This window comes from Pinus tabuliformis, chromosome 7 (assembly GCF_031772625.1).
Source record: "Pinus tabuliformis cultivar Carrire ecotype Pingquan chromosome 7, CPIR1, whole genome shotgun sequence".
Taxonomy (NCBI): Eukaryota; Viridiplantae; Streptophyta; class Pinopsida; order Pinales; family Pinaceae; genus Pinus; species Pinus tabuliformis.
Genome location: NC_142293.1, coordinates 939,216,988 through 939,227,134, shown reverse-complemented (window position 1 = coordinate 939,227,134; position 10,147 = coordinate 939,216,988).

Here is a 10,147-nt window from a genome sequence, read left to right as displayed (position 1 = left end):
CCAAGTTTGAATCTAAAGTATCTGCAATAGAAGAAAAGGAAAATCTACGAATTCTCACTATGTCTCAGCTACATGGAATTCTAACGGCTTATGAAATGAGAAAGGGAGGTCCGTCAGACAGAAGAGAAGCTGCTTTCAAGGCATCAGGTAAAGAAGATTATTATGAAGCAAGCCACGTCCCAGAAGAAGAAGAATCAAATTTTGTCAGAAATCTTCAAAGGGGTTCTGGAAGATTCAGAGGTAAGTTACCTTTTAAATGCTTTGCTTGTGGAAGAGTAGGTCATTATGCTGCAAAATGTCCTTATAAGGATAAAGGAAAGGAACATGCTAGATGGAACAAGAAACAAAGTGCAAATAAGAAAAGCTACTACACCCATGAAGATAGTGATGGTCTATCGAACAGTGATGAAGATGAACGAGGTAATGAATATAAGTTGTTAATGGCATTTGAAGATGATGATTATATGGATGCTGTAGATGTGGATAACCTTTATGAGGAAATTACTAGACTCAAGAGATGTATAGAAGAAAAGAATGTGATCATTGATACTCTACAATTTCAAATTGATGAAAAAGAAAAACATCTTGAAAAACTAGAAGGTGAAATTGTTGGTCTTAGAAAAGAGATTGAGAAAACAAAAGCTATTAATCTTAAGTTTGTCAAAGGATCTGAAACTTTGGATGAGATTATCAATGTGCAGCGGTCTCCTCTAAACAAGACAGGTCTGGGCTATAATGGAGAAACCTCTCAAGCATCCACCTCAAAGAGTTATCTTGATGCGGCAAGAAGAAATGGGCAAAAGAACAATGAAGATCATCAGGTAAAGCAGGGACGAATTACAAACAGAAACTATCAGGGGCAATCCATCTTAAGGGTGAACAAAAGCTACAACCAGCCACAGGTAAAATCTTCTCAATTTGGTTCAAGAATAGATGAAAATAGAAATTACAATCAGTTGGCTGGTAGATTCGATAACCGCAGAAGTTTCTTCAATGGACAATGCTTTTCTTGCCATAACTTTGGTCACAAAGAAGCTCAATGTGTTGCATATAAAACGATCATGACTAGGGAAGCTCAAAAACAAAGAAGTATGACGGGGATTACAAAAAGGACCTATAACAACTTTTCGGTTCTTGAAAATGAAGTTGAATGTTCTATTTGCAATAACTTTGGTCATGAAGACTCTGAATGCAGGAGCAGGTTTCAGCAGAAAAAGGAACAAGCCTCAAGCACCAAAACATGGAGAATAAAGGAACCTCAAACAGAAAGATGTGGGATAGCATTTTATGCAGAGGGACAGGAAAATCTATGGTACATTGACAGTGGATGTTCGAAGCATATGACAGGTGATAAAGAAAAACTTGAGTCTTATTCTACTCTAGAAAAGGGAAAGAAAGTCTCTTTTGGAAATGATACACCTGTAACTATAAAAGGAAAAGGCATTGCTCAGTTAAAAGAAAAGGTCAAGGCTGGAAATGTTTTGTATGTTGATGGATTGAAGCATAATCTTCTAAGTGTCAGCCAGATGTGTGATCAAAGAACCGAGGTTATATTCAGATCAAATGGATGTCTTGTTCGTGATCTTGATACAGGTAAAACAGTGATCAAAGGCAAAAGAACTCCAAATAATCTGTACATATTTGAAGAAGGACAACAACAATGTTATCTGAGCAAGGATGATGAGCACTGGTTATGGCATCGGAGATTGGGACATCTAAGCTTTTCACAAATAAGGAAAGCATGCAAATATCAGGCAGTTCGTGATCTTCCAGATATCAAAATTCCTGACAACACCATATGCAAATCATGTCAGTTTGGAAAACAAACCAGAACTAACTTTCCAGAGAAAGAAGGATCAGCTAGCATGCCTCTTGAGCTAGTACATACAGATACATGCGGTCCTTTCAGGAAAAGAACACCTCGAGGAGAAGAATACTTGATATTATTCATTGACGATTTCTCCAGGTTTGTCTGGTTAGGACTTATGAAGCACAAAGATGAAGCATTCGAAAAATTCAAATCCTTCAAAGCCTTGGTTGAAAATCAATCAGGTCACAAAATTAAGTGCCTCAGATCTGATAGAGGTGGGGAATTTACTTCAAATGAATTTTTCGATTTCTGTGAAGAACATGGGATAAGAAGAGAATTCTCTACAGCAAGAACTCCTTAGCAAAATGGAGTTGTGGAAAGGATGAACAGAACAATCCAACAAATGGCTCGTGCTATGCTTGATGAGTCAGGAACTCCCGCAACCTTCTGGGGTGAAGCTGCACATGCTGCAGTTGTTATTCTCAACAAAACAAATGTCCGGGTGAATAGCACTCAAACTCCTCATGAGCTCTGGAGTGGTAGGACTCCTTCGGTAAAGCACTTCAAAATCTTTGGGAGCAAATGCTATATCAAGAATATGGATGAGCAGCTTGGAAAACTTGAACCTAGAGCAGATGAAGGCATTCTTCTTGGTTACTCTCCACATAGCAAAGCATACAAATGCTACAATAAAGGACTTGGCAGAATTGTTGACAGCATTGATGTAGTGGTTGATGAAAAGGGATACATTCCTAGGCAAGTACATCATGAAGACATCGAAGAAGATGAAGGCTACCCCCAACGACAGAATGATGAAGAAGAAGAACCTCAAGAAGAACCTCAAGAAGAAGAACCAGAGGAGAAAACAAGAATAGAAGAAAAGACTCCATCCAGATATGTTCAGAAGAATCATCCAGAATCTTAGATTATGGGGCAGAAAGAAGCAGGTGTACAAACAAGAAGAACAGTTGCAGAAGCTTCAAGCTATTTGGCATTACTCTCCTCTACTGAACCACAAAATGTGAAAGAGGCATGCAAAGATGAATGTTGGGTGAAAGCAATGGATGAAGAACTTGAGCATATCGAAAAGAACAACACTTGGGAGCTGGTTCCTAGACCAAAAGATAAGAATGTTATCGGAACAAAATGGGTCTTCAAAAATAAATTAAATGGAAATGGAGAAGTAATTAGAAACAAAGCCAGACTTGTTTGTAAAGGGTATGCGCAGCAAGAAGGAATAGACTTTGAAGAAACCTTTGCTCTTGTTGCAAGACTTGAGGCCATCCGAATGTTCCTTGCTCTCTCAAGTTTTCAAAACTTCAAAGTATTTCAAATGGACGTGAAATCAGCCTTTCTGAATGGAGACTTGGAAGAAGAAGTGTACATTGAACAGCCAGATGGGTTCATTCTTGGAAATGATCCAAATCTTGTATGCAGATTGAAAAAGGCTCTCCATGGTCTCAAACAAGCTCCAAGGGCTTGGTACTACCGTTTGGACAAATATCTTCATCAACAAGGCTTTTCAAAAGGATCAGCAGATAGCAATCTTTATATAAAAGTTGAAAATGACAAATTGCTAATACTTGTTGTATATGTAGATGACATTATTTTTGGGAGCAATGAAGAAGCTATGAGTCAAAACTTTGCCTCGGTCATGCAGAAAGAATTTGAAATGTCCTTGCTAGGAGAACTGACATATTTCCTTGGTTTGCAAATCCAACAAAAAGAAGGAGGAATCTTTTTATCTCAAACCAAGTATCTCAAACAGATTTTGAAGAAATATGGTATGGAAGATGCAAAACCAGTATGTACACCCATGGTCACAGGATGTAGCCTTAGTGCAAATGATGAATCTGCAGCAGTACATCAACCAACCTACAGATCTATGATTGGAAGTTTACTTTACTTGACAGGTACCCGACCGGACATCATGCATGCAGTTGGAATAGTTGGAAGATTTCAGGCAAATCCGAAGGAGACTCATCTTCAGGCAGTGAAGAGAATTTTCAAATATCTTCAAGGGACTCAACATTATGGCTTATGGTATCCTAGAGATACAGATCTTACACTTCATGCTTATACAGATGCAGATTGGGCCGGAAGCGTGGATGACAGGAAAAGCACAAGTGGTGGTGCGTTCTTTATGGGTTCTAGACTGGTATCTTGGTTCAGCAAGAAACAAAGTTCAATTGCCTTGTCTACAGCTGAAGCGGAATATGTTGCTGCTGCATCTTGTTGCACCCAACTCCTTTGGATGATGCAGACTTTGCAGGATTTTCAAATCACTTGTACACCACCAATCCCCATCTTATGTGACAACACAAGTGCAATCAGCATCTCAAAGAATCCTGTTATGCATTCAAAAACCAAGCACATACCAATCAAGTACCATTTTCTCCGGGAACAAGTACTTGAACAGAAGGTCAAGTTGGAGTATGTTCCTTCTAAGGAACAAGTTGCTGATATTCTCACCAAACCATTGCCCAGGGACACTTTTGAATACCTCAGGCAAAAGCTGGGGGTTGTTGATGCATCACCTTATTGTTGAACCTTTTCTGATTGATGGCACAGGTTCAGGGGGAGCATATAATGCATTGTTGGCATTATGGAGGATGGTCAGAAGGAGATCTTGGAAATAGCTGCAATATGTCTCTATCTCTTTCATTGTGGATTATGGTTCTTTGCTGCAGATCTGGTTCATTTTCAGGAGGAGCATGATCTTAGGGGGAGCATACCCCTTTGCCCTTGATGTCAAAGGGGGAGAATGAAGCTGAAGTTTGTGAGGTTGCCATCAAGTCCAAAGGGGGAGATTGTTGGCATTATGTTTCTAGTATGGCTATATGTTACAGATGTTGTACTTGATGGCAACTCCCGTGGCAAGGCTCTCAATTTGTTGAAAATTAAGAAGGACGCAGGAAAGCAGTTCAGAAGGTGCGTACCCGCAGGTACACCATGCAGGGACTGCGTCCAGATACGCAGGGCAGCCGTTTAGGAGGTGCGTCCCCCCAGTGCACACATTTCAAGGTAGAGAAAAGCACACATGGGGTTTCTTATGTTTTACTCTTGGTATTTAGCCGACGGTATTGGGTTATTATGGTGTCGGCTCGTGGTATTGATCCATGTTTTAAGGAAGAGCTTTCCTATATAAAGCAAAGGAGATCATTTGGCTTGAGCATGTTTTGGGTTGAATATCTTATGAGGGCTAGATCTGGTCTAGATCTAAACAAGGCGAATCTACTGATGGACCAAGATCTCTTCGGCGCATGTTCAGATCTGTAGAGTTGATTGTCTGGGTTACTTCTGAAGTCTTGAAATCATCTATGCCCGGAGGTACGCAGGTGCAGTAAGGGTTCAGGTGCGTCGGTACGCAGGCGCAGAAGGGTTCAGGTGCGCCGGGACGCAGGCGCAGAAGGGTCCAGGTGCATCTGGGACGCAGTGCAGTAACAGGAGATCTGTGTGGGGACGCAGAGCGACTAAGGTTCAGGTGCGTCCCTGGAGCAAAAGGACGCGACGCGATAGCATTTCTAGGTGCGTCCCTGCAGCAAAATACGTGGCGCGATAGTGTTTCTGGGTGCGTCCCTGCAGCAACAGGACGCAGTGCAGTTCAAGGAACAGTGCGTGGGCACGCAGTGCAGCAGAAGGATACCTGCGGGTGTACGCAGGAAAGCAGAAGGTGAATTGCGTCGCGACGCAGGCCACAGAAGGGAAAACTGCGTCTCTGTCTTAAGATATTCTGTTGATTGAATTTCTCTGTTGATAAGGTGTTCTGGGTTAGTTCTGTTATTGTTGATCTGATAACTGTAGTGGACTGTAACTGTTATATTCTTGATGATCATTTGATGCTTTATGAAAAGAAGTAGGGGGTTGTAGCTCCCTTCCAGGAGAGACTGGAAAACGAGAGAGAGTTGTAGCTCTCTGCAGGTTGCAGCCTGCGTACTGGTAAAGGACTGCACCAGTACAAAACCATTGTAAAAGGAGTTTCTAATTTGAAAGAAGATAGAGACATATTGCAGCAGGTGGTTTTCACCCACATTGGGTTTCAACCTTACATCTTGTGTTCTTTGGTGTGACTATCAGTTTTCTTTTGTTCATTATTTTATGGTACTGACATGCAAAAATAATTCAAAGAACAAATAAAGAAGATTTATTAAAAGAATTATATAATACTGATTCACCCCCCCTCTCAGTATTATTTCCAACAAACATGTCTTCTGAAGAAGGTTCAAAAGAAGAAATATATGAAACTGTTAAAGAGTCTGAATAAATTGATCCCATGGATGACGACAGGTAGAGGATACGGGTTGAAATATCCAACAGCTCGACATCAGGAGGTTGAATCACAATGGCGGGTTGAGAAACCTCCCGTCACAGTGATGCATTAGGGCTAGGACCTACAAGTAAATTGGAATTGGAGTCACTATGAGAAACATATAACTCGCGAAGCACCTACATTGTATCACGAACATCTTCAAGACAGGCACTGTGATGACAATAATGTTCATAATTATCACAAAAAACATAAGGGTGGTTTGTACATAAGGTTTTGTTCTTCTTGGTGAACTCGGGTAAGGTAACATGGACCTTGGGAATGTTAGGGTCAGGAAATATATGAGAAACCACATTCTTAATATGAGGGAGTTTAAGAAAATTATTGGTGGAATTCCCAACAACATCACACAAAGAACATGGAGGGGAAGGCTTTATAGGCTTAGGAGGAGTGCGAGTTGTTTGGGGTTCCTTGTCTTTGGGCTTTGACCTCCTCACCAGATGATTTCGCAATAGGAGTGGCTTCTTGTTGAGTTTGTTGTCGAATTGAAGCAAAGGAAGGGGAGGGAATAATAGGTTGAGCCAGAGTCAAAATTGTATAAGGTTTTTTTGGGTTGTGTTATATTCTTTCCGCGGTTACCCCATGTGTGGGGGGGTGGTAGCCCCCCCTGTAAGTTGCACAGGGCACTGTAGGGGGTGGTAGCTCCCCCTGTATGTTGTGCCAGGGGGTCACAAGGGGCAGACACCCCCACCTATCGGGGGGTATGCAGGGGGGCGGTAGCCCCATTGAACAGGGTCTAGGGTGGCGTCTCGAGAATTTTTTTGGACCCTATATTAGGTGGGCGGACACACCTATGGTTTTGCGCATGGATTTCACACATGGTTTTGGGCATGATGGTTTTTTTCCATGGTATTTTGTAGATCCAGTCAAGGGAACTATGATTATGTTCTAATCAAGGGTTAATGGATTGAGGTTTATGGATTTTTCCGCATGTATATATGTATTGTAACATTGAAAGGAACATAATGAAAAAACAATCTGGTAGTCCCAATTTTGGGATCCAGGGGAAAATCTCTGTGTATATATGTTTATGTTTTATTCTCTCGCCATTGTTTATTTTTTGTTTTTAGAATTCGTATGCAGGTAATTTTTGTATGGGGTTAAAACCTACATTTGGTATCAGAGTTGTTTTGGCTTCAAGGGGACACCTTTTCTTCTGAGGGGTTTTTTCTTGGGCCTATGGTAGACCCTGTTCAATGGGAGATTTGTGAGATCGATTCTTGTGGTGAAAGACGATGGCGAGTAGTGGAAATATAAAGATCGAGAAATTTAATGGTCGTAGTTTTGAGTTGTGGAAACTCAAGATGGAGGATCTGTTGGTGGATAAAGATCATTGGATCGCGTTAGATCTAGGTACTAAACCAACAACAATGTCAGCTGAAGGTTGGGAAAAGTTGGATCGAAAGGCAAAGGGCACAATACGATTGTATGTCTTAGATTTAGTATTTTTGAATGTATTAGGGGAATATTCAGCGAAGGATTTGTGGGACAAGTTAGGTAATTTGTACCAATCTATGTCTCTAGTGAATAAATTGTTCCTATGGGAAAAAATGCATAACCTGAGGATGAAAGATGGAGAATCCATGATAAATCATTTGAATGCATTTAATACTATGGTAATCGAGTTATTATCTGTTGATATTAAAATTTCAGATGAAGATAAGTGCATTAGTTTGTTGTGTTCTCTACCAGATTCGTGGGATAGTCTGGTTGTTTCAATAGGGAGCAATGCAATTGCCTTGCAGTTTGATGAAATAGACTCATCCTTGTTGTTAGAGGAGATGAGACAGAAAAATATGGAGGGAATAAAAGGTGATGCCTTGTTTGTATGAGGATGGTCCCAGGACATAAACAAAAATAATTCCTCGAGTAGGTTATCTAAATCTAGAGGGAGATCTAAATCTCCAGGAAAACCTATAAAGGTGTGCTAGAAATGTGGAAATGAAGGGAACTTCAAAAGGGACTGTAAATTTAAAGCTCCTGAGAAAGGAAAGGGATCTGATGATGCTCCTTCTGTAGAGGCAAAACCCACCTTAAATGAAGGTGGGATGTGTACTTGGCTTCTTCTTCAAGTACACATGTAGATCATGAGGCATGGTTGTTTGACTCAGGTGCATCATTTCACTTCACTCCCCATAGAGAGTGGTTCTCCAAGTATGAGAAATATGATGGTGGTGATGTCTTCTTAGGGGATGACAGGAAGGCTGTTAGCATTATGGCACATGTGTTGTACTTGATGGCAACCCACTTGTAGTAGAACAACTCACTTGTATATGGTAACTAGATGAATCTACAAGAGAGATATCAGATGTGACAAAATGCATGGTAGTTCAAAGGAATCATTTCAGAAGTAATATGGCAAATTACAGTGTAACAGTTCTATTCAAAAGTAACAGGACATTGGTACAGAAGAATAGGAAGATGGAACTTAGGTCTACTGATCAGAATAAAGAAAGTAAAGGAAAAGGTTGATGTAAAGAAGTTTAAGAAGTATATGCAGGTCCACTTAGTCAAAACAACATATATACGTTGGTCCACAGAAAAAAAAGAGCGTATACGTATACACACACTCCCACAGGAGGAAAAGAGCGTACATGTTGGAAAACCAAGGTTTTTTTTTTAGGTTTTGGTCCAAGGTATTGGGCCGAGGTATTTGGTCCGAGGTATTGGTCCTAAGGGGTTTTGGTCCAAGGTATTGAGAAATGTCTAAAACTATATAAGGAGGAGAAGATCAAAGGGATAAGTGCACAAGTAATGAATATCTTATGAAGTGTTATATTAAAATAAAATATGCATGTTATGGGTTTCTGATGCTTTTCTTGATCTAGACTAAATATTCACCTGAGCGTTTGATGATGGATGAGATCTAATGATGGATTAGGATCATAATGACTTATCATTATGTGATTTGATAATGGATGGGCTAGATCTGATTGCTAACACATGCTTTATCCTTTATATGTGATGATCTGGGTATGTTTGAAGTCGGGAATTCCAGTGAAGTTATAAGTAAGTATTTGCAGATCTATAGGCTAGTTCGCTTTGGTGAAGGTGCAAATACACGCTGGTTTGGCTCTTCCAAGTAGCATATGCAAAATAAAATCTTGATGTTCAAGGATGATTGATCTATCATATCAGTGATGTTGTTTTACTACTATATGTCAATGAAGTATTCTTAGATTTGAAAGTAAAATTGAATGCATAAAGAGTTTGTGTCTCATTGATTAATTGATTCAGAAAGAAGGGTGATCCTTATTGCTATCTATTTAGAACTCTGTAATACGACGATAGATCTTTAGAATTTCATTAGTTCGTACAGTTTGTGGTTAATAGATTTTATGTTTCAGTATCTTTAGAGGTATACGCAGGTTGGGAAAAAAGAAGTAGCATATACACGCAGGTTTGCTTCATTAAAGGAGCGTATACATTCTGACACATGAATTTTGAGGTTACAGTTTGTTCTTGTTGTTGATGTAGTGTTCTGGGTTCATATTTGTGTATTGGTTACAGTGATCTGTCTATTCCAATTGATTGGTTGAATTTGATTAAGCTTGAATGAATGGTTGATTCAGTTGTGTCAGAGGTTCAATGATTGTTTGATTCAGTTGTGTCAGAGGTTCAGTGATTGTTTAATTTAGTTGTGTTAGAGGTTCAGAGGTTTCAGTGATTGGTTGATGCAAATGTATTTGATGGTTGTATTATAGTGGTGATTGATTTTGAGCTTCAATGTTAATAATGGGTCCAGTGTGAAAATTTGATGAAATGTGGCCTTCATATTGTAATATTGTGTACGAGGAGTATCTAGTGTGAAAATTTATGAAACGTGGTCCCTGGAGGATATTGAGGGTTGGAGCCTTCAGTGAGGAAGTCGAAGCTTCCTGCCAGTAGTGGCTAGTGATTTGATTAAGGGGTTGGAGCTCCCTTCTAGTAGCAGCTGGAGAACGAGTGAAGGTTGTAGCCTTCTGTAGGCCAGAGCCTACGTACTAGTAAATATATCAGATAGTACAAGA